The sequence below is a fragment of the Lagopus muta genome, chromosome 15 (assembly GCF_023343835.1).
Source record: "Lagopus muta isolate bLagMut1 chromosome 15, bLagMut1 primary, whole genome shotgun sequence".
NCBI classification, from domain to species: Eukaryota; Metazoa; Chordata; class Aves; order Galliformes; family Phasianidae; genus Lagopus; species Lagopus muta.
In genome coordinates, this window is record NC_064447.1 from 14784317 (window position 1) to 14810859 (window position 26543).

At 37.4% G+C, this 26543-nt stretch overlaps 1 long non-coding RNA gene across 2 annotated transcripts in view; it reads left to right on the forward strand.

Moving 5' to 3' along the window:
- The first annotated feature begins 10750 nt into the window (after positions 1–10750).
- The window catches only part of LOC125700968 (uncharacterized), a 192548-nt gene continuing 176755 nt past the window's right edge, over positions 10751–26543 (forward strand). For both annotated transcript variants that reach the window (XR_007380115.1, XR_007380116.1), the window contains exons 1-4: positions 10751–10821; positions 12282–12405; positions 16711–16807; positions 20840–20947. This is a non-coding gene — a long non-coding RNA (uncharacterized LOC125700968). The remainder of the gene's footprint in view (positions 10822–12281; positions 12406–16710; positions 16808–20839; positions 20948–26543) is intronic.

Here is a 26543-nt window from a genome sequence, read left to right on the forward strand (position 1 = left end):
ACGAACAGAAGACAGAGTACCTTTCGTCCAGTGTACACAGTGTTTGTGAGTTTGCAAACTCAAATGATGTATAACCAGAGGCGGCCACATGTTGTGAACAGGGAAGTATTCAAAAGATTGAATGCTACTTGTGTGAGCTATTTTCACTGTGCTTTAGACCTATTTTGTAGCCTCCAGCAACATTTAAAGACATTACATACTTTTCCCATCACTCAGATACGTTTATAACTGGTCAGTAACAGCTAGCTGGGATACTGTTAAGTAGAATAAAGCTGATTTTCCTTCCTGGAGGTTTCATCAGTGGAAGGTGGTTAGACTGCCAGGAGGAGAGCTATCGTACCAGATGCAATATTTTAAGATAAAGGAACATTTAATTAGCAATATTTCTAGAGTTAAACAAAAGTGAAGCTGTAGCCAAGCATATTCTTTACTATTCTTTACATGGAACATATTTTTCATTAGGTTTATTCATGATTTTACCATTATGAATGGTAATAGAGAACAGAGAAATGATTTTAAATGTTCCTCCATATAGGAAACATATAGCTTCCTAAGCAGGAAGCTAATAGGCTTTGTTTATTGATTTCTAATCACACGTATTTCTTCTTACTGTAATTTTAGGAATTCAAAGGCAGCTTTCTAACCCAAAGGTTCCTTGTTTTTCCAACCTACATTTTCCGACTTTGAGTCACTATTAACTCTATGTCAATAATTTTAGCCAGCCTTTTTGGATAACAACAAAACCTAGATTCTATTTTCAACGTATGAAATCTCCATGCTGTGTGATCAGTTGACTATTACAATCTTACTTTGCCACTGAGAAAATTTTGTAGTTTTGTGTTCTGAGAACTACCTGACAGCAGTGCCTATTTGTTTGGCTACCACAACTCATTTATTTGGGGGAACTTCTGCTGTAACCGCTAGGTAGATGACGTATCCCACATGCTTCCTTGTTTTCCGAGTACCTGAAGCAGATCTTTTGGTGTGTCATTGCAGATGACACTTCTTAGATTCCTGCAGTACCTGCTAAATATTCTTGCAACTAAAATCAGATTCTTTGTGCAGACCTTAAAAGGTTTGTCAAAGGTGACTTGACTAATGAAGAATGCCATCCTCCTCTCCAGGTTGAAATACTGAAGTCAGCTCTCAGTTCTGTTCCTGAGTCCTGCAGTACAAGGACCTATGAAAAATACTCCTAGTGTTAAAATACTAGATTACATCTTGAATTAAATGTGGAGGTTGGTGTCCTGCCAGTGGCAGGGAGGGTTTGCAGATTCATGATCCTTGAGATCCCTTCCAACCTGGGCCATTCTGTGTTTCTGTAACACATACTGAGTTTTCTCCTGATTATTTCAGTAAAGACTTGGAAAAGGAGTAAGTCATGCTTCCCTGTGCATATTGGAGGGTTTGGTCTGGGATTGGACCTTTGGCAACAGAGCTTTTTGTCTATCTCTGACCTGTGTTTCCAGGAGTATGTTACAGTGTATAGGAGCATCAGGAGGGGATGTTTATTATCCTAACTGATAAAGCTACATATTCATTTAAACACGTGTTGTTAAAGGCATTGCTGTCGATGTCAGTTACAGACTGGAAGTGTGGCCCTACTGTGCTTTTGATAGACTAAAACTGGGTTTTGTGCTATTTCTGTCATGCGAGTTTTTCATCACGTAATTAGGATTCCAGAATTTAAACATATGGGCTTTCTGATTTATTTATGTTGTTAATGGTAGTGGGTGATTGGTTAACTTTTTTATCCTACTTTTTTTATTCTTCATGCTTGGAATTCTAACAAAATTTTAAATAGTAGATAATGAATTAAGCAAGATGTTTGGCTGTACCAAATGTTGCAGCAATCTTCTGGGACTCAGAAATATTTCATGCACGTACAGAAGTCAGGCGTTGGTTAGAAACTTGTGTGGGTAGCAGGTCATAATTACTGAAGTGCAACATGAAAGACTTTAATGGATATGAGCTGTTTTCCAGAACAAAGGAGAGATGTACCAATCTATACCACTACTTGTTTTCTGCAAAAAATAATAAACTTTAGCTTACTTCATGTCTTAAAATACACAGCTTTTTTTATCCTCCAAAAGAAATTTGACCTAATTCATAATAAACTTGTTAAAACAGGCTGGATTCTTTTGGACCTCCGCAAATTAATGCAGTACTTTTAGCATAAGAAATAAGGTTGAAAATAATTTGTAAGTAATAGACATGAAAGCTAACAGAACATGGCAAAACCAAAGACTAAGAATCCATCTTGCTGCAATTCATTTAAATGGATGGGAGTTTTTCAGTTAACCTCATTGGGAAGAGGTTTGGATACTGGATAAAACATTCTGTTCTCATTCTAGCATTGCATCTGAATCCCAACTTTGGTATAGATAAAGCCTCCAACTCAGAAATTCAGCAACAACCCCTGTATTTTTCCTCTGAACACTATGTAATATTCTGTCAGTTTGCCTCCAGGTAGGTTTTATACTACATGCTGATTATAAAGTGCATCCCTGGTTTCAGTGGGACTTACCTGTACCAAAGTGTATTGCTGTTTATACTATACTCCACTTCCATCTAAGACTCTGCTGAATTATATGCTGTTTTCATTTGTTTCATTTCATCTCGATTATTTGTGTGTGGTTGTGGGTACATGTGATGCAATTCAACTGTATAGTCTGCACTTACAATTAGTTGATGCTTTGAACTGTGATGTTTAAATGCAGGATTAAGACATCACCACTATTTTGAATAGATGAAATAATTTTATTTCTGTGTTAATGCACTGCAGGTGACTGCAAATTCTTCCTGGTGCAGAAGGCTCACAAAATGTTCGGTGTGTGCGCGTAATTTGGATGACAGAACTGTGGAAAAACCTTACTGTAGGATGTTATGAGAGCAGCCCTCTGCAGTTCTTCTCAGAAGTGGAGTACTCCTGCGTGCTGTCCTCCCTACAGCAGAAAAGAACAGGTAAGGATGGACCTTGCATTATGAACCAAGCTTTGAGCTGCATCTCCAGTTTAATCACAGACTTTTTTCACTGCAGTTCACCAACAGGAAATAGGGGGTAGTATTTTCTTAAGTGGGGTGAACGTAGAATCATGGACTGGCTTGTCTGGGAAGGGATCTGAGAATCATCTAGTTCCAATCCATTTGCTGCAGGCAGGATTGCCACCGACTAAATCAAGAGCTAGATCAGAAGAAAGAGAATAGATTGAGAGAAAAAACAGACAGTGGAAGATGTGATCTAGAAGTAGCTCATTTATTTATTGAAACAGGAGAACTTGCAAGCTGTGGTATTATTACCTTTACAGATCATCTAGTGCTGTCTGCATTGCTGTGTGAGGTAGGTTGTGTGTGTGGAAGGAAATGCCCCCATGGATGTTCATGGATAGTTTCATATACATTTTATCTACTACTGAGTGCATGCTGGTACATCATTAATGGCCATCCTGCACTACAGAGCCCTAGTGATTAAAAACTCTTTAATCACAATTTGTTTTTTGAGCTTTCTCTTTAAAACCCAAATCTAATTAATTTCAGATGTGAGTACAACCTATGGATGTGATTTTTTTCAAGTTCAAGTATTAGATTCTTACTTGCAGGCCTTCATGGTAACCCAGTGTCATTTAAAAATGGTGCTGATGCTCATGTACATTGAACATTGCATGTAGAGGGGCTGATCTGAATATTGTGAAGGGGCTGGTGTGTATCTGTGCCAATATTTTATGATTGTAACTATTTGAGCTTCGTAGGCCTGTGTTTTATTGGAGCAAATGTTATTAAAAATTGTGTGAAACAACTAGGCCAGGAGTCTTGTAAGACACTATAATTTGTCCACAAGATAATGCATGTGAAGTGTCCTAAAATATATAAGGAACATTAAACAAGTGTTCATTACAACTTTATTGTCTTTTATTTCAAGACACACCTTGAGACAGATTTGTAGTATGCTCTTACAAGTACCTGGGATTACTCAATAGCAGTCTTTCTGTCTGACAGACATGAAAAAAGCTTTAGCAGTAGAGGTATTGGAACTGCAGAGACTTTGAATATTAGGTTGAGATATTCCTTGTTCATACTTTTGTACTTGCAGTACATATTTTTTAGCATAGACAACTTGTTTTTTATGGAACTGGCTCTTCCGTGCAATATTCAAGGGCAGCAGTTTAGCACACAGTCTCCAAGGACCGAGATCCCTGTCTGTCTAAGTTTAGAGGTAATGAGGAAGTGAACATATCAGTTCTATCAGGTGAGATTGCTCACAGTGCAGACTGAAAACACAGAGTATATGACAAAGATAAACACTTGAAAAGGCTCTGCCAAGGTGATCCTTTGTTGGCAGCATTGCCATACCATCTAAGAGCTTTCCTTCACTGTGGGAGGTTTTTCCCCTGTTTTTCTGGTCTTGCAATAAACTCAGAGAAACCTCAGAAACAAACAGGCATAGAGCTATTAAAATATCTTTATCATCTCTTACGTAAGAAGCTTTCTGGAGATGCTGATATAAATGTGGGGATCAAACCGCTTGACAGGCTTATGAAATATGTCAAACTAAGTAATACACTTCCTTAGTACCATCCTCAGATGTGTTCTGAAAACTCACACATGGGCCTGCAAAAATAGCTTCTGCTCCTGTGCTTGATGAATTCTTATAAGGAAGGGAAAAATATGTGATGGACAAGTGGTTTGGAAGTGCTCAATGGTTATTAGATGTTATACTAATGTTGTTAGAACAGACTGTTGTTTCTGGGATCATGTGAATGTATGTGTAGGAAAAAATATGTAAGAGCAGCACATACTACGAGTAGTTTGAGATGGAGATGTTAAAAATAAAGTGGCAATTTGAAAGGGCATGTTTGCTTGGTGCTGAAGCTACAACCAAAGTTTTGTCAGAAAGTCATTAATGGCTGCATCTGAACCAGGCACAGCGATTCTGCATTACAGAGAGTAGCTGCCTAACAGCATATTTTTCTAGGAGCCTACAAATATATCTTGTCACTGGCTGCGACAGTATTACAGGGAGAGTATATTTCTTCTGTAGAAACGAGGTGTTGATATCCCCTTACACGTTTACTAGATATTCTCCTGCAGTGGTCTCACTCTCCATGAGGATCAGAGCAGAAAGGACTCTCCCCGCCTCGTGCAATGTCGGCATTATCCTGAAGGGCTGGATCCGACTTGCTCCACAGCAAGCTTGTGTCCTCTGGGGCATCTTATTCACAGGTAACAACCACACCATATAAAAGGGTTTCTGAGTTTTCTGTTAACCATGTGGAGAGTATTGCCTTTCTAGTTCAAAGACTTTCTGTCCTTTGTATTTTATTTATAGGATTTGCTATTTCTCCTGCTTTGTATTTTAGTCACACCCAAGAGGATCTCAGTACAACATAGAGGAACAGTGCTACAGTTTTTCATGGGTCACTTTTTCATTTGTTTTTTCTTTCTTTGTTTCTTTGTTTTTTCCTTACAGACCCCAATTAAGACTATAGGTTTTCAGTTTCTTGTCAATTCATTGCTTTGTTTTAGATGCTTAACCCATTTCTATATGAGCAGCAAAACTTGTTATCTTTCCAAGGACCAGCTCTTGATATTAAAAAAGTTTGCATTTGCTTCGCTCCTTTGATACTAACTTTGCAGTACTGTACAGGTACCAGTTAATTAAGTTCTGCAGAACTGCTGTTACAGCATAAGCAGGGACTGGCAAATTGATAAATAGAGTGGGGGCATGATTTCCCTACATTCCTAATGGGATGAAGTCAGCACTGTGATGTTTTGCTTAGCCCCTTTATAGAGCTTTATGCAATGTAACATTCTCCTGTTCAGTGCTCCATTTTTCTAACTTGTATAAGATAGCATGGCTATCTATGCACATTCCAAAGGTGATCGTTGCCTTTGTGAGACACTTAGTAATAACCATGGTATTTTCCTTACTTCTCCTTTATGGGTCCCTTTGACTTCCTAAGTTTAGCTTCGTATTTCTCCTATGCTTCTAGTGCCATAAAATATCTCTACTGATGTACTGCTGTGTTTTTTAATACCACATCTAGATTCTTGATCTTAGAATTCTCAACTCTACTGAAATCCCATATCTTCCTCACCAAATTTCTGTGCTATGTTTGCTTAGAAGGAATACTTAAAGCTGCAGCTCGTCATGGCTTCTCTGTTCACATTACAAGAAAGTTCCATATAAAACTGTGGAGGGTATTCTGTGCATGTACATGCATGAATGCATACGTGTGCAGATATTAAATGTGTAAGGCTGTAAAAATGCCACCTGCTGAATTATGAGTCCATAGAATAACGGATAATAATTTCTCTACAATTCTCCATATCATGAATTCAGTGGAACAAAGATTTGATGACTCCCAAAAAACCCTCCAAGCTGGGAGTAGACTTGAAGGTAGTGTTGACAAAAGATAGTTAGCTGATGTTAGGTCAGAGACATGCTCTGGAATTTTGCAGTCTAAGTTCAATTTTTGATTCTATTTCTCTGTCTAGAAACTAGCATTAATCCATTTCACCTCTTTAACAATCAGGCTGATTGGGAAAAAAACTGAGAAAACAAAAATAACTATGTACTGCAGTTCCTGAAACTGGCTCACCTGCCAAGATTCTCTGGAACTTTGTGATATATTTATTGCAGACACATTTTTATTTCATTAGCGAAAGGAAGATCAGGGAAATTGTGGAGGTAGTTTTGAAGGCTGCTTTTTTAGAAGCTCTATAACGGCCAGAAGTAACGCTGAACTAATTTAGACAGTCTTGTTGATCCTAGTAAAACTCAACGTGATGAACAGAATTTGGCCGAATGTTACACGCTTCACTTTTACTGTCAAATGACAGGCAAGCTTTCTGAAACCAAATCCTGCTGAAACAAATAGCATCACTGAAGCCAATGAATGAGGAGAATGAGGAACTGTGCAGGCAGCACAGTTTTACCTGCTACTGGGAAATACGCAATATAAATTTGTTTGCATGGTAATTAAAACATCAGAGTAATGCAATCGCAAACAACAACAAAGTAACTGACCTTTTGTTAAAGAAATTTGTGTCTGGACTGTTTGGATCTGTAAAATAAAGTTATGTTCCAGTGCAACTGGATGCAAAATTGCCAAAAATTATAGTTGAATAAATATCCTTATACTTAGATGTCTACAACCTGATGAATCCAACCATGTATTTAATTTCTATGAGTTGGAAGTTTCAGTCTGCTAGTTGTCAAATATCTAGTAATTCTAGGGCCAATCTTGGATACAAGCCAGAGTGGAAAAGTAATCTTGGGATATTTCAAGCTGCAGTCTTTGATACTGGATCTAAAACTGAATGGATTTATGGTTTTTAATTATACAAGAAGAATTCCAATCTTTGAAATCAATATGACTGAATTTTAAGCTCCTTTTGGGAGAGAGCGATCTTCCGTCTGCTCTTCATGACAGTGTTCACTTGAGCACTGTTCTGATTCAGACTGAAAGGCAAAGTCATGATGCAAATCTCTGTGATGTTTTTGGTGAAGATTGGTTATGATGCATGTCTTCCAGAACTGTTAAGCGTTTAAACATCTAAATAATTATTAATGGTCTTTTACCTCCCCTGGGATATATAAAAAATCCCAAGTACTATTTCGCATTAATCTTTCCTGATTAGACAAGGGCAGACGGTCCTGTCATTAGTTCATACTGAACAAATCCACCAACTTTATATTTAAAAAGAGACCACACAGATATATAAGCACAGCTACTTTTTTGGCTTCCTGTTACTTGCTCAGATACATAGTCCACTTTTATTTTCTTTTTTTTTCTTAGTAACTTCTGGGAGCACTCTAGCCACATCAGTGACAAAACAGACATCAGACAAGTAACTCTATGCATTAGAGTCATGTCTGCTAGGTTTAAGTGACCTTCAGTAGAGCTGATTAGCCACAGAATAATGTGCTGGAAATCTAACAGAAGTCACTTCTGCCTGATACCAATCAATCACTCTCTCCAAGTACAAATGCATAAATGCAAGTTCACAGTGGAATGAGTTTGACCCATACTGCTATCAGAACAACAGTGAGAAACTATTGCCAGACTTCTAGATGAGAGAAATAAAGTGCAAGCCAAATGCCAGAAAGAGAATTCACAGATGGGAATACATGTTGTTAAATGACACCATGGCATATGACCACAAGAATCAGACAGCTTTCCATATCATAGAAGATGTGTTCAATACGATGATTGTCAGTACTTGTAATACAGAGCTGAAATATATAAAATAAAACAGCAAAATCCCAATGCTGTATTTTGGCAGCTCAGTTTAAAGAGCTTTGAAGACCACTGTTTCTATCAACACAACAGATAAAAATATCTGCTGCTTACTGAAGGCGAGCAAGAGCCTTGGAAAGAGTGCCCCTTTTTGGCCTAGGTAAAATAAGGCAGTTAAGCTTGTGCTAGAGTTTTCTACTAATGTTTTTGCTAAGAAAATATTTAAGTTTCATTACATGGAAAACACTTGTGTACTCTGAATCAGTGTTTTGTCCTTGTGATGTTGGTATTTCATCTCTCAAACTATCTAAATATAATGTAAATCAGATTCCACCTTGCTAGTCCAGCATACTCAAGGGAATAGGGATAATACGACATTTTTCTACTTTTGCAACTTGAGTTTGGTTGCAGGTTCTTTGTGTTCACTGTCTTAATGGCACCTAGACACTGCAGTATGATGCCTGAATAATCTGAATATGTCCTATGGAGTGAGGGGGTACAGAGACAATTTCACAGCCCTCTCACGAGATGTGACAATAAAGTTGTCTCCTGTCTGCCACTCTGCACTGCCTCCAGTCCATGCCATGGCAGGACAGAGCCCGAAATCTAACATGAACTGCATTTGTCAGAGAGAACCTTCAACGAAAATCTCAACCTTGAGCAGCTTCTGGATTCCTCAGAATTCTCCTTTATACTTAAATCCTTCGAATATCTTCTGTCTTCAACTGTATTGTTGTTATTATTATTACTATTATCATTGTATTATTTTTGTATACTAGAAAAATTTGCTGCCTTGAAGTTTTAGAAGACAGCTATATGGCCCAGCTATACTTGAACATCATACAGTATTTTTGTATGTAGTTTTGCATTGCACAGTTACTCTTGCAAATTTTTCTATTACAGACTGCTGAAGTTATTGCAGCAAAACAAGTGGTATGCCACAGACACCGGGTCTGACTGTATATTTATAGAGTGGTACAAGTCAGGGCCAACTCAAAGCAGAGATGTTCTGAATACGAATAACAGAAAGCAGTAGAAGCTTTCATATTCAACAGAATCAGTCTATCTGCGAAAGAAAATACCCATTCCATATAATTGTTTCCTGAAACAAAAAATTGATTTGGTATCTAAGTGTAGAGCTTGCATGGTATTTCACAAGAAGAGACAATGCAATAATCTTTTTTTGAAGAAAATGGTTTTCTGAAAGCAAGGCATATACATAATGCCCCCTAATAAGAGATGAATCTCATTTAAAAGAACTGAGCAGATGATCTCATTCCATTTTTAAAAGCACTGAGCTCTGTGTGATTGGCAGGATTGCATTAATAATTTATCCGTCATTGGGGTATGTTGATTTCTGCCTTTTCTGGGAGTCTGAATCACAAATGATTGCTCATTTTGACAATATTGAAAAAGATTGGAGAAGTAAAGCTGGAGGGAGGAAATATGCTGACAGAATGTGCACTAATTCTGTTGGCCAGCCTGGTTGCTGGCTATCAAATATGGTTTTTCTACACTAGTGAGAATCCTTCCATGAGGAAAACATCATCTCTGGAAGCAGTTCACAGTGGTTGCTGAAAACTCCCAGTTTTGCTCATTGTATAGATGTGGCATAAAAGAAACCCTAAAATATGCAACTGGGCTTTGTTTGGTTTATTATAGTATCAAAAAGCTTCAACACTTGAGCTCTTGCTGTAGTTCCTGACACAGCAAAGTAGGACAATCAAAACTGATGCATGAAAGAAGGCTCTTTGTGCTTCACTTCCCTGTTTTATGCATGCCATGGGATGTATCTATTTATTGAACTCGTTTCATTAGGGATCAAATGTTTTGCAGAAGAGTTCAGCTTTTAATATAAGAGCAATTACTTTCTATGCTCAATGAAATTCAGCAGTTTTGAAAGTATATGTAGTTCCTGTACTGTATTATACACATTTTAGCTATTTTCTTTAATGCTAAAATGCAGATTGTGCATTGAAAAATTCATCTCTTCATCCACACGTATATAGAAAAAGCTACTCAGACTTTAAGAGCAACAGTGGGTAGCTTTGGAGCTGTATAAAAAAAATTCAATCAATGTTCATAAACCTTTACTTATGGTATCATCAGCACAAGAATCAATTTGAATTGCTCAGAGGTTTCACCCACTTCTATTTTTTCAACAGAACTGTATCAGTTGTAACTACTGTGCCTCTTCCAAACTATAGCTTTTGAAAGCCCGACTCTATGTCTGTATGATGCTGTGCCTTAGTAAGAACGTGTGCTTAGTATATTTGGTTACAAGGAAAGAAATCAGTGTTTCTTTTTTCAAATTCTAACGCTGAAGGAGTGCTGTCAGGAAAGATCTATAATAACCGTATCACTAGAAATGAGGTTTAGATAGAAGGATCTCTCAAAAAGCACCGTGTATGATTTTTATCTTGCTCATATCCTCTTTTTTTAATTTATTTTTTCTTTTACTTTTTTCCCCAGTTTTCAATGGATATGAACCAGCTGGTCCTTGGGACAGCTTTTCCCAGCAGTAAAAAACTGTGGAAATGCCAGCCTCAGCTCTACTTTCTATCAACAGGAACACTGAAAGGTACGCATTTAAAGCTCTCTTATCTCCTGCTTCATCAGCCCTGCTGCAGTTCCTCCCAGTGCCATCGGCTTTCTGCGGTTGCTGCTCACATTTCCCTCAGGATCTGTAAGCACTCAGGCATGGTGAACAGACAGGAAAGTCTGCTGTTGGCAGCACCTGGCTTCTTGGCTTCTGGTCACAGAAGTACGTGGTAAACCCCCATTGTGAGTCTTGTCAGCTTGACAGAAATGAGAACGCCCCATCTGACTGCACGTGCAGCCGTTCAGGCACAATGAGGTGTGCGTGCGTTTCTGCAGCAAACACATTGCCTACATGACTTCAAAGCTCTGGCGAGGTACGATTTACATGACCTCAGGGTTGTGGGATCCTGATGGGATCCTTTCAGTCAGCCTCTCTCCAGCTTACTGTGTAAGCGCTTCTGAAGATAATGCATTTTCAAATGAGCTTAAAGGAGGAGGGGCCTGATTTCCTTGGATTCCTAAGCAAATCCCATTTATAAGCTTTTACAGTACTAAGATATAACGTGTTCTACTTTATTTTTTCCTCCAGAAACAGAGAAGCTTTTGTTTACTGAAAATAGACTTCAAAAGCGCAGTGTTTTACATTTTTACCTTGTTCTTAACAGCCATGCATTTTTCAGCTTGTTATTAAGTACAGATATTGATTTGAATTAGCATCTGTGGAAGCACTGGGTGAATAGATTGAGCGGATAATCCTTTTACATTGCATCAGATCGTAGAGTTACTGTAATGTTATTTTCTGTTAGGAAGGTGTAAGGCTTTAGTATGCATGTGTGTATGTCTGAGTGTAAAGCAACATACAATGGTGAGAAACTGGAGCCAAGGCTTTTGGTATGATTGTGAGAAAATTAGAAAGATCTGAATCTTTAAAATTTGAATTTCAACACAGACCTATATCCTATAAGAAATAAATGAATAAAACCACAAGATAAATACAAAAGATATAATTCTAAAGAAATTTCTATGCAGAACTGTCATTCTTGCTACATGGCAACTATGGGATCAAGGAGTTTTCCTAGCAGAAATGGACATATCTGGCCTTACCTTATTTTTGTCTTCAATGTCGTGTCTTTGGTCTGCAGTATGAATGCCCCTGTATATTTGTACATTTTACTGATCATTTTTAATACAGAAGCCAAGAATCCGCGCAACAAGCACCAGAAGTATCTGGAGAAAATAACAGCATGCTTAAATTACTGACATTGATTATTATCTCGCTTTCAAATTAGTTCTGTCGAATAAATCTCATCAGGAAGGGCCAAGATATAAGTACACTGAACTCAAAGTCTGTTCTGCAATGATAAGCTGTAGACTAATAATCACTCGCAGATGTCTTTTTTCCATGATTACCACATCAGGAAAGAAGTAAAAAATATCATGAAATATGAAAATTCTATGAAAATTCTTTGGTTCGTCAGCTTTCTTCCTTTTTCTTTCCAGTATCTGGTGTTGTAATATGGATCCAGCAGAACACAATGAATTTTGCTATGAGCTTGGATGCAATGTAAATAATTTAAACACAAATCTTGAACTTTTCCTGCGAGCAAGACATGATGCAGCCTAGGTAAATGATGAGAATCAGTCCACAGTATAATCTGTATACAATATTTATAAATGGATGTGTATTTTGTAGTGTGTTTTGATTTACTTCAGTTTAATTTTCATTTATTTGCTCAGTGTACAAATTTCAGATTTCAAATTATTTAGGGTTTTTAGTGATTTACATTTTATTATCCAGAACAGAAAACCTGAAAGACAAGAACAATGAAAAAACAGCAAAACATCTTTGTCTTAAGTGATAGAGCAAGGGAATGATGAGTCGTAACAGGAACTGTAAGTGTTGATTTTCCAGATCAGATGGGATCAATTGATGCTACTGTGCTTTTGAAACAGAACACGTAATGAGTGTAAGCAAGTTTTTAATTCTTCTTGATGTTGGCTTAGCATAATTTCCCTACTTTAAAGTGAAGAAAGGAGCATATATTCCATACTGAGTTAACAAGCCTCAACTGTAGGTGTACTCATTATTACTACTACTTTTAGAGAGGCAATTATATTGACTGTAAAACATTCCATACCTTTCACTGATTACATTTGAAGTAGCAGGTCATGACACAAATTAATGACCTCTGTGGAGAGTGATCATTAAAAATTGTCTTCTTTAGTCTTTCTCTAAGGCTTTTCAAGTTTGTGTAAACAATAATTACAGCTCAGAACCTGATACCGTGCTTACATTGAGTAACACCTTCCCATAGTGAAGCAGTGGGATTGCTTATGCTGTATAGCAGGAGTTAGAATATATTCTGTGGGTTCTATCTGAGCCTGAACTGCTTCAATGATTTGAAAAGTCAGTAGAAAATATTTACAGTCTGTAAGCAATTATTCAATCAACCCATCCTCATACTTTTAGTAAATGAATACTTTATATTACTTGAATCCAGATCTGTATGTTAAAGACACGCTGGCTTTATTCCACACGCTCATTTTTTCCACTCACCTTTTTTGAACCTACTTAACCATTTTACTTCTCAATTTATCACAGGCATGAAATTGTGGTTTGTTTGAAGAATGATTGTTTTTTGTTTAATATTATGCTTCATAACTTCAAAGAATGCATGACATGAAAAATTCTTACATTTCACAGTGCCAAAAGAGGCATAAGATCAGTCATCTGGGGAGCTGCAAGGGCTGCAAGCAGACTTCTTGAGTTCAGAGAGAGCTCTGGTGTCTGCAGCTCCAGGTATCTGCAGCAGTCCAACTGCATATTTGCAAGGCATTGCTGCAAGTTCATAAGAACTTAAAAAAAAAAACACAAAGATTACAAAATGGTATTCAGATGAGATTATTTAGCATTACAAGTCCTTATGTAGCTGTTAGGATAATCACTTATTTGCTAAATAGAGTGCAACAGCTCCTTGGGAGCCATTCCAGTCTATCAGGTAAATCTGTAATTAGTATCCAGTTGATCTGAAGCATGGTGCTGTCATTATATTGACATAGACATGCACAATGGAAAACACAACTTCCTGGGCACAGTAGGCAGTTCGCATAACTCAGGCATTTTATTTTTTTTAAAGTGTAGTGATTTTTGTTTCTAAGTTAAAAAATTAAACTCAAATCTTCTGTAGCATTTTTAATTTTCATTTAAGCAGAAAACGAATGAGACATGATTTTTTGCCATGATTTCTAAGTTCTGAAAATAGTCTGATAAATTTTTTAAAAGAGCTGAGAAACTTTATTTTTTTTGTAAAGCAAATCTGTTGTGTGGTGCCAGTAAGCCGATAGCAGAATAATGGAGGAAGGCTGACAGTTGTTTTTGCGCGGAGAAAAAAAAGAAATCTGGATTTCATGTAGCCATGTGGAATCTCATTTTATTTTGTTTCATAATTTAGTTATTGATTTGGGAAAAGCTTACGCCTTCTATAGCAAATGGAGGTCCTTTACTTTTGCATATAGCTTTAAGATATATAGCAATTGCTAATAACAAAGGAAATGAAATAATGTGTCAACTTGCATGTACTATACTATCATCATGTTCAATAATGAGTAATTACATTACGGGAGGATTTGGCTGTATAAATGAAATTCAGGCATAAAGGCGTTGTGAATTTTTTATGGAAAGGAGCAGATGCATAAATCTGTTAGTTGGGGTAACCTCCCCCTCAGTTACCAACTATATTGTATTTGCAAGTCATTCAATATTCTTGTGAATAGTTTCTAAACTTTCATTATTATCTTGCATGTCTTTTCTTATGTTGACTAGAGGTTTGTGATATGAAAAGCAAAGCTCAGAGGACTGATGTGTGTTGTCTGATGCTTCAAAAGCAGATACTGTCAACAGACTCAATTACAGGAAAATGGATTTCTTTTGTCAGATTTTTCCAGGGCCTCACCATTCCAAACTGCAAGCATAAGACAGGTTTCTTACTGGGCCAACATTAGTACCAAACTATTCTCGTTCACACGTCATGTTTGAAAAGAGTGAATGCTATGTGGAGCATCTCAACCTGATACATTTTCAAACAGAAATACAAAAGCTGTGGGCCATTACATATGATAGAGTTGATTGATTTTAGCGTTTAGTCACAGTCAGTGGGAAAAATTGTCTTAAAAATAAGCCACATCTTGTATGCTGGTACACCTCGTGTAAGTAAAATCAGAAATATGAGTGCTTATTGAATAAGAATTTAAGAGAAGTCTTGTGATGAATGCAGTAGACTGGAACTGAGAAAAACCACATAAATAATCATGCTTTCAGTTTATTTGTAGGATGCAGAATAATAGGGACAAGAGAATAACACTAAATTCCAATTATGAAAATTCTGAAATGAAACAGATTTGAGACAGCCAAATATGTTTGTTTTTTTTTCCCAGTAAAAAAAGAAAAATTCAACTGAAGCATTTGATGACATCTTGTACACTCAGTCTCTGGCTTTTTCACCAGTCATAACTTCCTTTTATTGTAGTTCCACATCTATAATATGTATTGAAAAAATAAAAAGCAGAAGCCTTGTACAAGAGCAGAGGCTCTTCCTTGTGCAGTATAGATAAAACAGCCACAAGAGGTGGAATTTGACCTGTGTAGGAGCGTGGGGCTGCACGTTTAGTGACTGTGACATGACTGGGAATCTTTTTAAATGATTGGTATTGGTGCTGAACAGGTTCAGTGAAGAGAAAGTCTTTGAGAAACAGAAATCGTCTTCCAACATGATGAAATGCACTGCTAGCAAAGCCCTCGGATTAATTGTTCACCCCAAATCTTTCCAGATGAGTGTTTGTTCATAAACTTTAATTTTCATAGAAGATTTAGCTTTAGCCTAAGAAAGCTGGGAACAGAAATAAATTTTGCTAAACTGTATGGTGCACAAATATACATGTAATTGCGGTGAGAAATTAATGGAGGAGACCAGAAACTGGAAATCAGACTATGCAAAGCATTCACAGAGGATAAAAGTTATATTTGATGTTGTAGACATGTTTCCTGGTAATGCTGGTATTAAGACTTCATCCAGCATTTTAGGAACATGTTTAAGATAGGAACTTCATGTTATTTGAATGTCACAGATTCTACTGACAGATTGTTGAGAAGTGTCTATTTTAATTTTATTATATTGTGAATGATAAAAATAATGTTCTGAATCTAGTAAGGACTTAGAAGTTGTGTGAGTGACATGAACAATTCGGTAAACAAGCTTGGGCTTCAGTTCCATGCTTTAAAAAACACAGATTAATGATCTAATTCATGAAACTGTTTTATCACTATAAAATACAATAGTATGACAATCAAAAAGTATAGCAATGGATGATAAATACTTTGTTATATATAATTTCCTCTAGGTTCCTATGCTTCTACTTGATCTAAGGAAGGACATCCTGAATTAATCTAGGACTACTTTGTCATGATGCGCGTAAAAATATATATATTAAAAAATAGCTGGAGTGGTTTGGAGCAGGTTGCCTGGGGAAGTGGTGGAGTCACCATCCCTGGGGGTGCTTAAGCAAGGGGTTGAGGTAGTAGTTAGGGGTATGGTTTAAAGTGCCAATATCAGTGGTAGGTGGGCAGTCAGACTAGATCGCAGAATCGTACAGGTTGGAAGGGACCTCCAGAGATCACTGAGTCCAACCCCCCTGCCAAAGCAGTTCCCTACTCCAGGTCGCACAAGTAGGTGTCCAGGCAGGTCTTGAACATCTCCAGAGAAGGAGACTCCACCACCTCCCTGGGCAGATCTTAGAGATCTTTTCCAGCCTTAATGATTCTGTGATTCTATAGTTAAGTAAGAAGCTGATTTGTAAGTACTGCCCCAACTGCACTGAGTTTTCCAAGCATTCTGTTGTTTCTACTAACTTCCCACCTTCTGGCTGCCTCCAGGTCATCCACCTCAGATTCTTACATCAGAAGGCAAGTTGGAGATGAGTTTACATGTTTACATGTTTACATATGGTGATTCTCATTTCAAGAATTTAAGGTAAGTGTATTGATTTAATAATGTTGATGTTTTCTGAATACTGCATTTTTATGACCTCTTCCAAATAAAAAGAAGAATTGTTTTCATGGGAACGAGATCAGGAACAAATATCAGCATATTATTAAACTGTTAACTACAATGGTATATTTAATGGTTTAGCTCAGGTCATCTGAGTAACATGAGAATGTGTGAGAACCAGGAAACCAGAAAAGTTTTACAGGATGCTCAGGAAGACTAAATAGCGCAACACCAACTTGTGAAAATTGAATCTTGAATCAAGAAAGATTCAGCTGTCAGATAAACATACAGATATCACCTTTAATATATGCTTTCTTTTCTCAAAGAAGTCTCCAGTGCTGTGGTTTGAAAATCTTGTGTATTTGCTGTTGACATCATTGTTCTCTGTGTGAAAAGTAAGTTTTGTACTTTCTTTTCCCCCAGAAGTACAGATTTTAAAGACAAATGTCATTTTAGTGTATAAGCACTAAATTAAGCTTCAAATCAGGAAAAAAAGGAAGTATTGCCCACATCATTTTCAACTTTCTAAAATATTGAAAGGACTGACATATTTTTCACTTTCACTGTTTCCACTTGGGTATTTGAGGACCACAAAAGAGATCTGGATGTAATATAACGAATCTGTCAATCAGAAAGCAGATTTACTCACATTAAAATCTTTCCAAGATAGAAAGCAGTGTTGAAATAATGTGACTTTCTTTTAGGTAAATTTTTACATCACTGTTTTTGCTTTTCTTTTACTTTTGCTTAGCTATTTTGAAGTTCAGGGGCTTGGTCAATTTTCTGTTAAAGAAGAAACTAAAGACATTAAGTCAGTGCATTTTCTTAGTTTAATCTGTTTCAATTTTTACAGTGCACAAGTAATTACAAATAGCTTGCAATTGATCTTGTTTTTAAATGAACCAGCCCAGACATCAGCAGTACTTTTCTAGAAGGCACTGTTTTGTAAGAGCCTGCTATAGTTAGAATCATACTATTAACTTGCCTATTTCAACTTCATCACAAAATTATCATTACATTTTTCTTCAAAGCTAAGCAACAGCTTTAACAGGCGAAGGTTAATACATTTCTTATCTCAGATTGATTCACTTGGGTGAAGAATAATAGACCAGATCAGGTGTACAAATCAGCCAGAGTATGTAGGGTGAATTTTACACTTGCTTTATTTCACCCTTAGGACAGATGATGCTCACTTGTTAGTGTTTCACAAAATAACACATTACTTGGGTTGAAGGGTTATGTTTTGATTACATAAACAGTTGATGTTGTGATTGCACTACAGAATCCCCATCAACTGGGTAAAACATGCCTTGAAGTAAGTGGGTCGCCTTGAACTTGTACCTACATCTTTTGGAAAAGGATATATGCTATGTCAGCAGAGCTTTTGTACCCAACAATTCTGGAAGCTGCTTTTCTTCATCAGAATTATTATTTTCTGAAGTGAACACGTCAGTGGTTTGGATTCTCTCAGGGAAAGAAAGAGGAGGGGCTGGATAAAATTAAAATGATTGTGGTCTTCAACAAAGACTGGCCATATAGGAGTAACAGAGGAAAAGAGAATCACAGAACTAGACAGTATGAATATCTTTAGGGTAATTAGTAAGGACTTTCAAGTTCATGGGAGTTTTTGTGAATATATGCTGGAGAACAGAACATTGAACTATTAATGTTTGAAACTGAAGACACTACAAAACACCAGATTAACTGATCAGGCTAAGCTCATGTAATCGTTTTGTGTGTTGGCTTCTGAAAGTAAACATGATTCCATGTTTCATAGGCTCCTGAGACACTGCAAATGAGAAAAGGCTACTTAGTAAGCTAATGAGAGAGGTCAGATTTTCATTTTTGCTAGATATGAGCTAGATATGGGAATATAGTTCTGAGGTTTTATTTATTTTGGAAGAGATCCTTTTAGGGCAATTTGAACCATGTTACAATTTGTGTATGACGTTTACTGAATAATTGTTATTTCATAAAATCCTTAATTTTTTACACTTAATTATTACTTCTCGAGCTTATATTCTGTGGGTCTAGTTCAAAATTAGAGGTTCCAGTAGAACTACAACCAGGACACATTTGTCCCATTATTACAGATGTTTCTTTATCTCTACTTCTCATGCCTCTCTGTAGAGGAGCCCTGAATCTATGATTGTTATTTACCTTGCCCTTTCCTTTGAGAGCTGTTTCAGAGAAAAAACATGTGAAAAGAAACAAGGAAGGTGTTGTACAGCTACACAGGCTGTTAGAAGAAGAGGAGGAAAGGGTTTTCCAAAGAGACAAGAGATTTAAAGTGCCAGGAGGAGAGTAGACTGAAGAAGATGAGACCTGGTATCACAGAATGACATGTGGGGTGGAAAGAAAAGTACTTTTAGTTATTGGTTTCCTCATGCACCAATATACTGGGACAAACACATCAAAATAGTGTAGTTACAGGGGTTTTCACAACATTATTATTGAGTTGCTCTTTATAAAGAGCTGTAGAAGTTTAAAGTTTTGCAACCACATGGTATGGAGCAAGTTGTAATGCAGCAAGATGATGTTGAATGTTCTTTGCCCACCTCTTTCCTGTTTTCTGAGGTTACACATCTAGCAGTTCATGTGATGCCCGTAAAAGGACTGTCATCAGTCACCACGTCCTTAATTTTTGGACACGAGCTGTACTATTAACGTGCTAAGTACATAACCTGAATGCATACGTCTTGCGATCCTGCCCGTTAAGCAGTTTCTGCTTATGGCAGCAAAGGCTCCAGAATTTTTCATGAAAATGCTTTTTCATTTGCCTTTGCGCTCCCTTGCTGGAATCCTACATACATCATGGGGAGAAATTTGCAGACATGCATCTGGAAAGCCTTTTGGTCAGAATTTTAATTGCAGTTCTGTAATGTGAAGCTGTGTAACCTGGTAGTTTCATCTGATAAATGTAATTTATATATAATGAGGAAAATGTTATGTTGCTTTTGTTTTGAACCTGGTGACTATGCATTCTGAACATGGATTTGGAGTGGAGGTCTTCCAACTAGTCTTGTATTAAAGGTAGCAGATACAAAGCCAGCCAAATATTATATAATGACTTATTAAAGAAAATTAGAAAATAAAATAGTTTATATAATGACTTCTATTAGAATTTTGAATGAAATACTGGTTTACTTTTTTACAGTTAGTAATAAAAAATAAAATAGGTGATTCAGGATTCTCCTGAATTTTCTCAATGCACGGGAAAGAAGGCACAATATTTTTTCGAGGAATATTATTAGCAAGTGCACCCCAGAAGGAAAAAAAAGAATTTGATAAAAGATGTATCAGTTTTCTTCTCTAGAGTAAAACCCTTTGAAGTATCCGTCAAATACTTGTCCAATTTCATTGCTCCTCATGTTGCTGCCTATGGCTCCTTCAATATATTCACACTTATACTCAGATCATGTTTCACTTCTAACCTATGGAAGCTGGAGGACAAAAGTGGTAGGAATAACAGGGTAACCTGCACATCACATACTGCAGTTCTTTCATTTTGTGTCTTCTTTCATCTTTCCTCAGTTTTAAACTTCTTGTCATGTAGGTTACATCATCCTGCACTAATAGGTTACCCTTACTAAAGCAACAGGAATGTGTAAGATAAGTTAACTTAGCCTATCTGTCAAACCACTTTTGTAAGAGAACGTTCCTTAAGAAGAGAATGTACCGTGCCTGTCCTTCCTCTCCATCTGCTAGAAAAGCTTTTTTATTTTTTTATTTTTTATTTTTTATTTAAATATATCTTATGAGAAAAGGCTAATGACTACATAGAGAACAATTTTATCACCAACTTCTTGGTTCCTTGATTGTTTCTGCATTGCTGTATTGCTTAAATCAGGGGATTTTTGACCTCAAACTCACTTTCATTTCACTCTCCTGTTTACTGTGTTTCTGATCTTGGTCTGTTGTATAGTGACTGTAGTAGCAAGAGATAGAAGAGACTTTAAACTACAGCTTTCTTGACTTAAAGTATATGGTTGTTTTTTTTTCCTCATTCCATAGGAACTATAAGACATATTGGGGAATTCCTATGTTCTCCATTTTTTTTGTCTTCTCAAGAGGGCTCAAATGGAAGAAGAAATCACAGCAATGTGACATGATGAAATACACGTGAGTAGTGGCACAAGCACTTGTTAAGTCAGACTTCTATTTGGAGCATCAGAACTGATTAAATTTCCATGGGAAGCTTGAAAGATCATGTATTAAAGCACAGTTTATCACTTTATGGCAGCCTTTGACTTCCATACCTGAGGCTATCATACCAAAATCACGTACCAGTGAGGAATAATGCTTCATTAAAATGATTGTTTATAAAATTAAAGTAGTGATTGGATGTCAAAGCAATGGATGCATTTTTGTAGTCTAGACTACGAGATGTACTGCTTGAATGGTAGCCTCAACGTTTCATTTAAGTTTGATTAGTTTGATTGAACTAAGGTTTGGAAGTGCATTTTAAGTAAATGAACAAAAAATGTGCTTTCTAACCAACAGCTAATGGTCTAGTAGCCTACAAACCTGCACTGAACTTGCCCTTTGTGCACCCTGTAGAAATCCACACTTGGGTTCTGTTTCTAAATAATGAGAAAAGGTCAGAAGCTCTTAGTGGCATTCTCCATACACAGCTGTAACAAAATGCTATATTAAACATCATTTTTTTTCTAGGCCAGACTATTTTTCTGTGTAAAAACATCTTATAGCATAACAGTGCCACTGGACACTAGATAAAACTTTTCCAGCCATTCGGAACTGCTGCAGCATTATGAAAGCTTTCTATTATGTGACCTTACACCAAATCCAATATTGGCAATAATTCACCAGCAGTCAAATGTTCTAAACTTAGTAAAGGTAAATGCATAGCATCTTACAGCATTTTATTCATAGTTTATATTGTGGACATTACTTCAGAATAAATTGTAGGATTCATTTTGAATGTATTTTTTATACTTCATAACATGGCCGATTTTTGAATGCATCTCAAAAAATGTATATTTGAAAGGTTTTATTTAAATTTAAATATATGATTAGATATCCAAGTATCATTACTTCTGAGGATTTGATAATTATTTGCTGATGCAGTTGCATTTCCAGTCGTGTAAATTAGTGGCAATGAAAGGTGAAAACAAAGAAAACAGAAGGCATCAAATTCTGGTATTCTTGTGTATTTTTGGTTCCCTGCTGTAACACTATGCAGTGAATTTTTCAAAGTCTATTCCATTATAATGCTATCGTTACTGAGGCCACCTTTTGAGTGTTGTGTACGTTGTCATAAAGTTCAGATGAAAGCAACTATCATAATGCACATTACATTCCCCAACGTTTTTTTCATCTTTCTGATCTCAGGACTTAGCCTTCACAATAGCTTACTCTGGAAGTTGTTCTTCCGTGGATGTTTGCAGATTGTTTGGAATCCACTCTCTGGAGAAACTGCCCTGTGTAGTCATGGTTTGAAGTTAGGAATCTGTTGTTAATTGTCATAATAATACATCTGCATGTGAAAAAACAAAATACACAATTAAGTCTCTTACAGTTCTTAAAAGCTTAATCAGTACTTGTAAAGACTAGAAGTTATGTTCTTTTTATAAGCTGGGTTGAATATTTATTTGAACTCTGAAATTCTAGGTTACTGTGTAGAAGAAATAGATTTGCTCTGTGAAGTTCCCTTCTTTCCTCTAGCTCTCCTAGAGAAGATCAAGACATTCCACTGGGAAGCAAGGGAGCGCGCCTCCAGTGGCAGCTTTTCTGCTCTCAGTGCAGGGTCTTGTACTCTGGATAATAACATAAGACAAGCTGGCTCCTTAACACCTGTGTAAGATGCAGCAAAGGCATCATTCATCTGTAAGAGATTAATGAGAGGCCTTCATTTGCCAGCCCTCCTACAAGCACCTTATGCTTGCTGACATCTGATATTTCCTGTGGTTGCTGGAGTTCACACATTGCCACCTCAGTGCTGCATTGAAGCCTTTATCACCTCATCAGCAGCTCTGCTTGTGTTGGCTCTACACAAGAGACAGGTCTTAGGCCACCCACTGGTAATCAGTACCAGCTCAGTCCTCACACTGTAAATGAAGCTGCTGAGCTGCCAGCTTGCCCTGATTTTTTTTTTTCTTTCCATTGAGTAAGATCAGAATCCTTGACGGGTACTCCCTGTTGTTCAGCCATTCTGTTAAAACAGTGCATTATTTTCCAATCTGCGACTTTGCAGGTCTGTAAAACACAATGGACATACATGATGTTATATAAGAATTCCCTTATTTAGTACAATCATAGAACTTTAGAATATTGCCTAGAGAAAGAATGTCATACTAAGAAAAAGAAGAGAAAAAAACTTGTAAAGCTTTTCAAAATCTTATTTATAGCAACAAGTACTTTTCTATGCAGGCAAGGCTCTTCCCCTTTCTTCACATTTTAATTAAAAAAAAAAAATCAGAAAAGCCTATTACCAAAATCACTGTTAGAGGTTAGAGGTGGTGCTTCATATGGATGATACATAGCACATTGCATAGTGCAGTACATAAGATTCTTTTAAGATATCCATTTCAGTGGCAAGTTCAATGTAGGGCACCCTTACCAGTTAAAGTTTTATGAAAAAAAATAAGTTTGTTGTTCATTATGTATTCAAACAACTTTGCTATTTGTAAGTCTGTGCTAAGGCAAAGCATGAATGTCGCGAATTCGTGACTGGCTTTAAATTTTTTCAGACAAAGTATATTGATTTTCATCTTGGCTGGGATTCTAACATTCAGTCCAGGAATTCTGTTATACATGGGCAATTTCATCAATTTCATTTGTTTCTTGTAAACATTTTTGCCTTAGGTTAGAGGTATACAATAGCACTGTCTGTATCATAATGGTTTTGCATGCCTAATAGGGTGTATCTCTGTTAATTAGTTTAATTTGGGTCAACAATTCAGAATGCATGCTTTGTCTATGATTAAGATTTTGTGTGCACACATATACTTCTCCCCCCTACGCCACACATACACCATGCTGTTGCATTTGTCCTTAAGTGCCTTTTTACTAACATCTTGATTACAAGGTGTGATGTCTTCTAACTAAAAGGAATGGTTTAGATCAGATGCAAGGAAGAAATTCTTGCAGGATGGTGAAGCACTGGAACAGGTGGCCCAGCATAGTTGTCAGTGACCGATTCCTTGAAGTGCTCAAGGCCAGGTTGGATGGGGCTTTGGGCAACTTGGCCTAGTGGAAGGATGATCTTTAAGGTTCCTTCCAACTCTAAGCATTCTAAAATCTAATTAGAAAGTGAGCATTCTGTCAGTAGGACCTAAATTCACTTTACACGTTCACTACATAAGGAAGTTCTTCATTTAAATCAGTGCACTTCCCATTCAGTGTGTGAAAGCTGCTACATTACTAACAGGTCGGGTAGAGCAGAACCTCAGATGCATTTTCTTACTGGCACTGCTCATTTTGTTCAGTACTTTTAAAGTCTTTCCTAGAGGAAATTTACAGTACAGAAACTTCATTTTATTTCATGCACGGTATTATCGTGGGATGCAAACAAGCAGCCTGAAGCTAATTTTAAGGAAGCATAAGCACACGCTATTGTTCATTTTCAAATATATCTTTTTTTTCTTTGGAGATTTAATGATTCATTGTGTCTCATATTTTCTGCAGATGAACAGCTTGATCGTTCCAGTCCCTTAACTTAATTAATGCCAATTGCCCTTGTGAACAGAGAGACAAAAAATTTTTTTTGTTGTTCTTCTAATTATTCTATGGGCTTTCTTCCTCCTTTTCCCCTAATGTGAGGGGGGAGAGCAGCATAAAGCAATAAGTGAAGGTGCTTTTTTAGTAGGATCACCGTGTGAATTTCTTTGCTCATTCTAACAGTTCTCCAACTGAGTGCAAAAGAAGACATCCTTGGCAAACTCAGCCTTTCTGTGCCACACCTCAATTCCAAAGCAGATTCAGAACAAGATACTGAAATGCTCTGTGTTACTCCACCCACATTCCTTTCCTGCCCCTCCCGAGGTTTCGTGAGGGAGTTGGGGCGCTGGAAATGACAGGGAGTGCTGCAAAGAAACTGCTAGAAGACTGCGAGGAGCAGCAGCTGGAGGGGATGGGGGCTGCGCCGGGCAGGGCAGGCAGGCTGAGCCCGAGGGAAACAGGCAGCTTCCGGGCGTGGGGGCCTGGCTCTTAGGAGCTGTGAAGAGAGGTCAGGGAAGGCGTCTTGGTGTCTGGCTGTGCGTTTGGAGGGGGCCAGTCCACTGCTGAGCTGTAGGAGCTGTGTACTGTGCATGGTGATGAGCTGCAAGGGCTGCTTTTAGAAGCATTTAAAATGGCTGGGGATGTACTAAAGAGCTACGTTAAAGCTAGAATTAATAGGGAGATAGAGCAGAACCTTTATTTTATGTTTTTTTCTTTCATGGCCTCGGGGAGGGCAAGGCCATTTCTGAGGAAAATGGCCTCTGTGGGGCCTTGAGAGCTAAGATGGCCGCCGGCTGGGCAGTGTGCGCCACCAGCCGTGTGCTCAGACAGACAGCCTGGGCTCAGACAGACAGCCTGGGCTCAGACAGCCGGCTTGCCACGGAGCACTCGGATTTTGGAGCTTTGTCTAGATCTGCAGTTTTTGTTGAGAAGTATTGTTCGTGTCTATGGGATTGGTGCTAGACTGAGTATGAAGCTGAATTTTAGATCGTCCCTTGTGAGGCTCCAATGCTTTTTTTTTTTTTTTTTTTTTTTTTTTTAATATCTGTTTGCTCTTTCTTCTAGGAAAGTATTCATTGCTTGGCTTAGCTGAAGAACTCTGTTAAATGCGTGTTGTAGTTTTACTTCCTGAAAGCAAGTCACTTCACAAGAAGAGAAAAATCTCAAGCTAGTAGGGAGCGGGGTGTTATGTTTTGTGTGGCAATGGACATACTTCATTGCAGGGTGCTACTGCAGTGCTCAGAAGGCTTATACGTGTGGCTGAGCTTCCAGATCTCACAGTGCGTATGAGGTGTAAGCTGCTAAGGTGTTTGTACAGTGTGATTGGATGTAAGGCTGCAGTGGGGGGATGGAGCTCTTATGGTTAAATAGTGTGGTATAGCTGGAGGAAAAGATGTTACGTTAAGCCAGCTTCTTGATGGAATAAGGGTCACATCTAGGATTTAAAAAAATAAAAATGATATTAAAAAAAAATAGAAAAAAATTCTTTCAGAGGTCACAAGCACAGCCTACATGCTTTGAACGGCCTTCTAGAAAAGCGCATTTGTCCCCATTGGTTAAGAACACGGTTTTCTTCACATCAGCTGCCTTTATGGGTTGAAGTTAATTTCTTCCATGATGATAGAAAGGTTAGCTCTGTCTGCGTATAAATGCTGCAAAATGCTAAGCAGGCATGAAAAGGCTGTGCAGCCTTGGCAGTTAAACAGTTATAATTGCTGCTGGAATACTGTGTAGTGTTTGCAGTTCCTGAAGGAAGCAAAATGCTACAGAATTCAGAGGAGCATTTTTTTTTTCCTACATAAATTCAAGTATAGAAAACATCTCCCACGGTTGAGAAGCCTACTCTATCAGCGTATCAAAGCAAAGGCTTTTGGTATGGTCCATAAATACATACACCCCATCAGTGGTTTGGTAGAGGATTAATCAGTTAATCCAGTAGACAAAATGCAACAAAAATCAATCTTGTCATAGAAAGAAATTAACTTGCCCAGCAGTAGGAATACATACGTAATCATTTATGTAAATTGATGGCTGTTAT